Source organism: Hyalella azteca, unplaced genomic scaffold (genome assembly GCF_000764305.2).
Source record: "Hyalella azteca isolate HAZT.00-mixed unplaced genomic scaffold, Hazt_2.0.2 contig15448, whole genome shotgun sequence".
Classification (NCBI taxonomy): domain Eukaryota; kingdom Metazoa; phylum Arthropoda; class Malacostraca; order Amphipoda; family Hyalellidae; genus Hyalella; species Hyalella azteca.
In genome coordinates, this window is record NW_025945302.1 from 25,409 (window position 1) to 31,760 (window position 6,352).

The following is a 6,352-nucleotide window of genomic DNA, read 5'->3' on the forward strand; positions in this document are numbered from 1 at the left end:
GCTGCTGCCCTATATCGGCAACAGCGGCTTGATGAGGCGCCTTTGTCCGACAGCCGCGGACATTTAGGATTCATTCAGAAATTAGGAATTAGGATTCATTCCAGGAAATTACGGGTACGTCAGACTCGCGTAGAGGGGAAATTCATTTGAAAATGAAATAAAAAACTTATTTGCCAAGCAGCGACTTTGTCAACCGTTGCAAAAAATTTTTTAAGCTATAAAAAAATAACTAGAATAATAATAAATAGTAGATAACTCGATTGCCGAGCATCGAAAATAGGGATTTCAGCTGATTGAAATTATGGTTTGTAATATATAAAGAAGCTGTTGTAAGCTATGAAAACATGATTTGTAGGCTGCTACTATTTTTTTTTGCAAAATGACAGTTCAAAAGTTGTCTACACTTTTTTTAACGCCAATGGTTTTAAATTTTTTTTACCGTTCTCGTATCTCACTGCATACGGTGGCTTCGAAGACCATATGTAGGCGATTGCGCATTACTGATAACTCGTTGACTTTTTCAATTGCCGTTTCACAGTGGGTATTTGCTTCATCGGGCTGCAATTTACTTTCATATAGTCATAATACGTGATTCAGCTGTACGATGTTCACGTCTGCTAGAATGAAAATAGTTCAGTCTGGGATCCAATTGCCTCGGAAGACGCTTCATCAGAATGTAGTGTTTAGTAGGTATGGATGGGTCACTATTAAGGACGCCTCATCGAGAGTGCTTGCTGCCATTAATAAATTACGTCACGAGGCGCCGTATCCAAGAAGCCGCTGATATTCTTATCTTCCCGTCATAAAGAAATACAAACTGAAATAGGATATTTGCTTCGCTAATGATTATTATTTCAGTACTGGACTGATGTCGTTTTATTACTCGAACTTTTCGATACTCAAATTATCAGCAACAGGGATAATCTTTAACTGCACATTGATTATTATACTATAGCATATTCCCATGCTATAAAGCCACGACAGAAATATTTAGAAATATCATGTGCATTTTGGGCAATTCAACTCTGAAAATTCAACCTGAGAGGTATTCGACTATTTTACACACGAGTTTTCTCTCCTTATATGAATTCAAACCTTCATCGCACGTCATCGTTTATTTATATTAAACATTTGAAAATGCGAGTGTTATTCATGTTACTGAATAATAATATGTAAGAAATCTTTCATAACTTTTTCAAATTGTAGCAATCTTATTTGATACGTGCATAATCGCACTAAAAATTTTACTGCATCTGGTGGGCTAGAAGGAGACATCAAGCAGGCAATACCTGTTTAATAATGACTAGATTTGCTTGAAATTCCAGGGTGAGTTGACGTTAAAAACGTCGACAAACTCACAGCCCTTTATTATGTGCTCGTAGTCATGATACTGAACTGAGCTGCGTAATAAAGTTTGTGACGGCGGGGGAGGACATGAGAATAGGTAAGTTTGGGATACAATTGCCTCTGTAGGCTCGATATCTGCCAAGGTATTCAGTAGTCGTGTATATGAATAAACGTCTATCACTCCAGTGTATGCTTGTTCTGAAATCGTTTTGATATTGTTTTTGAGACCCAGCTCTGCGAAGCGCTTAGGGTTACCATGTCGGCTTAAGAGGTGTAATATGTTACTGCCTGCGTGCATCAGGAACACACTATATCTGGCACCGAAACTCGAATAGATTAACAGGGCAAGTTTTCGGCATCGCTGCTGCCCTATATCGGCAACAGCGGCTTGATGCGGCGCCTTTGTCCGACAGCCGCGGACATTTCAATCGCTCGGTCATGAAGAAGCATTCGATGTTCAAATATTTGTTAAAATGAAGCATATTTCCCTCTGCTAAAATCATTGAATAACTCGGCCAAACTAACCTCGTGAGGTCGAATGTTTATGCCGGCGATTGTGCTCCACTGGCGACTCAGCCAATTATATATAGTTATGTACTGCCAACCACAGCACGCCACTAGTTATGTACTGCCAACCACAGCACGCCATTAGTTACGTACTGCACTCCAGTGACACCACTGCTTCAGTTCAAGCATTTTTCGTCTTTTCTTTGTGAGTTGGAACAGAATTTAAAACAGTAAAAAATTGATATAATATAAATAGAAAAAATTAATAATGAATCAATGATCTAGCACATAAACTATAGCATTGTTGGGAAAATTCCTCACCCGGGCTTCTTGAGGCTTACAATGAAGAAGCGTCAGTTACCCCGTATCGAATTATCTGCTAAATAAATTAAATAATATATATTTATTAATGAAAAAAATATTCAGGAATTCAGGAAAACCTTTGCTTGAACTGCACTCTGTAAATTCTTATTAAATTTCGGGAACGGTCTACTTTGATTTGCGGGTTATGCGTAAATCTTTGACTCTACTTCAACTGTTCAACTTAACCTGTAATGCCAAGGTGTTCAAATATGTTGTGATGCATTTAAAATTTGTAACTCTGTAATATCCGAAATATCCCACTTTTGATCATTAATATATTTATATGGAAACTATTACATGTAGTGGTCCATGTAATAGTTGTTAATACATGTATTAGTGGTCCACGAAATAATACTGCAACGCGAGTGTTCGTAGGCTTCAGGTAGATGAACGCTCTCCATATAGAACTCGTGTTTTTCTTGCATTTCAGCGGAGGTAATTAATGACGCTGTCTATAAAATCACTGCCTACAAAGTAGCAACACAAGAACTGTTCCGTTTGCTTGAGCTGCCTCTGTGAGATGTGGGAATTGACATAACTTAAATTAAGGAAGGCATCGCTAGTGCTACCTGCCATTAATAAATTACGTCACGAGGCGCCGTATCCAAGAAGCCGCTGATATTCTTATCTTCCGGTCATGAAGGAGCTCAAACTGAAATAGGATATTTGCTTCGCTAATGATTATCATTTCAGTACTGGATTTTCTACTTTTCGATCGTTTAATTATCCGTAACAGGAATAATCATCGACTACATATTAATGATAATATTATGGCGTATTACAATGCTCTATAGCCATTATAGTAATAAATTAAAATATAATTAGAGGAATAATCATCGACTACATATTAATGATAATATAATAGCATATTACCATGCTCTATAGCCATTACAGTAATATATTGAAATATATTTTGAATTTTTTTGAAATTCAACCTGAGAGGTACTCGATTCTTTTACATCCGAGGTTTCTTCCCTCATAAAAATTCAAACCCTGATTTTCATTTATTTTTATTAATCACTTGAAAATGCGGGTGTTACTAATCTTACTGATTAATAATATGTAGGAAGTCTTTCAGGACTTTTAAGACTGTAGAAACCTTATCTGATACATGCATTGTCGCACTAAAAATTTTTCTACATCTTGTGAGATAGAAGGAGACATCAAGCAGGCAATACCTGTTTAGTAATAACTAGATTTTTCGTGCGTTTTCCCATATATGGAAAAAAGGCGCTATTGTGCTCGTAATGACCGTCCGTCTGTCCGTCCGTCTGTCTGTCTGTGACTTCACGTTTTCGTGGATTTGGAGAAAATGCGCTCTCTGTCACTCACTGCAGTGAGAATTGAGTTATATTTTTTTTAATTCCACTGTGATTTGGCGTTAAATACATCGACAAACTCATAACCTTTTATTATGTGTTCATAGCCATGATACTGAACTGAGCTGTATAATGTTTGTGACTGTGGGGGAGGAGATGAGAACAATTCAGTCTGGCATACAATTGCCCTTCAAGTTCTTCAACTATTTTAATGTTCAGTAGTCATGCATATGAGAAACGGTCAAAGCTTTATTTTTATTAAAAAACTGCTGTCTCTAAGAAAAATATTTTTGAGCCCCAGCGCAGTAGGAGCGCTTAGGGGTTAAAATGTCGCAAAGGAAGGTGTGCGCACTCGTATGAATGATGGTTTAGGTGCTTCACGACTTCACAAGGTCTAGCCGCACAACTCGAAATGATTTAGAAGGCAAAATTTTGGCATTGCTGTTGCTTTTTATCGGCAACAGCGGCTTGATGAGGCGCCTTTGTCTGACAGCCGCGGACATTTCAATCGCTCGGTCATGAAGAAGCATTCGATGTTCAAATACTTGTTAAAACGAAGCATATTTCCCTTTGCTAAAATCATTGAATAACTCGGCCAAACTAACCTCGTGAGGTCGAATGTTTATGCCGGCGATTGTGCTCCACTGGCGACTCAGCCAATTATATCATAGCGCTAACTTGGTGAATGATTTTCCTTATGGGAATGCATCTCAGTGCTTCGAAATTTTTTGAATTTTTTCTTCTATAAACTAATCGCGCATAAAGAATATTGAACCACATTTAACAGTTTTTATTGAACGGAGTTAGCTTTATTGTATTTTATATGTTATATTATATCGCAGAACAATATATTATATAACATGGCAGATGCGTCTCATGAGGGAAGTAAGTTTCTGATTTATTTATTTTAGTATTTCTACACTCATTCAATTTATGGAAAGAAATTTTCTACACAAAGAAAATTAAACTTTTTGGTGGACTCATACATTTCACTCATGTTTCCCTACAGACTCGCTCCTAACAAACGCATCGTCGCACACGTGGCAACGAGCCTCGGGGATGCCAACGAGTGATTTATTAACATATTTCGTCCACCATATTTTTTTCTAGGGTTAAGAAATGCATTACCGGAAAATTGCAAGCAAAGCGGTCAATGACACATGAAAAAATAATGTGTTTTTCGTATGTTTGGACTTTAGATCAATAATATCTCGCTTTGCCGACTAGTTTAAGGTGATGAAGATTGGAGCCACGAGTTGGGGATTCGAAACTTGCATGTGCTCGTGAAAGTTTAGGGCGAAATCGATAAGGTGGCCGGGTTGATAAGAATCGTATAAAAGTCAGCATTGTCTAATAAAAGCCGACACCTCAGAATTAAATTATGTTTTACCTAATCCTGCAAGACGAATTATACTCATGACGCGGTCCACGAACGTCGAGGTTACGTACCCGCCTTCGTCTTCTAAATTCATTGAACGATACACTCAAAGAAATAAGTGAGATTAAATATTATCATAGCGATGCTTTCATTGCGTCTGCGCTGTCTTACGCATACTGGCGTTGCTAAACCCAGCAGAGGTCTTTAGACTACATTTTTTCGTGTCCCCATGTAGAGCATCGAAAGATTATTAAGGGGAGCGTCTCGCCTAAAATTTATCTCAGTAATTTACAGAGGGATCAATCTGAAATTTGGTACACATGTTTAAACCCTAAAATAAAACAGGTTTTATTCGTGTAAATTTTTCGAAAAAATTGAAAGAAACGTGAAATTCTTAGAAAACGACCAAAAAGGGGTACTTTAGAAAACGTATCTCCTCCCAGGATTTTCAAGCTACAACATCGAGACACATATCATTCGATGCGTAAAGACCACATCTACGAAATTGTGTATAGGTTTTTTGAATTTCTCATTTTTGTGGGTGTGGGAGCATTTTTTGTAAAATTTTCGGAAATTTTTCGATTTTACCCCCCGCCTCCCCCCGTTTTGCAGAATAAAATCTAAACTATAACGAAATTAGAAAAACGCATACATACTTTTGTAGATCTTTTTTTCCAAATCGAGTGGTGTTTGTTTCATTGATGTAGCTTCAAAACTCTAGGAGGAGATAGGTTTGCAGTGACAATAAGTTAACTTTTCAGTAGGGCCCGACAAAGTCGCGCGCGCCTCGAAAAAGTCATTCAAGGGTGCAAGGTTGCAAGACTACAAGATATTGGAGCTCAATTTCTGTCAAGGATGGTGCGAACGACGGCACGAGAGCCATCCCATATGACTGCAGGCGGATAACTGAAGCACAGCGTGTTCAGACTAGCTATTTAAGTGTGCTACCGGTATTTTAGGCCTATATTAAATGTTGAGGTACTCCACCACCCCTAACCCTTTCGCGATCTGTCGTGAACGCATAAATCAACGTACAGAGATGGTTTTGGTACCGTTAGATGCGGCAGAATGTAAGCTTTTAAAATGAGTATAAAAACCGAAAAAGTCGAAATTTTCGATTTTGACCGAGACGCTCCCCAAAAACGCGCCTCCTCCATTAATGGAAAGTTAAACCTTTGCGTAGCATTAAGAGGATACATGCAAAGCAGCAGATCAATTTTATATTGCTTATGATAAAATCTAATTAATCACAAATTCATAACTACTGAACACTTCTTCGAGGTCATGAGAACTTGAAGATAATTGTATCCCAGACTGAACTATTCTCACATCCCCGGCCCGTCACGAATATCCCGCTTCTCAGTTCAGAATCATGAATACATGGACAATATAATAAATTCATTCAATGACGAATAAACATCAGGTAATTTCACATGTA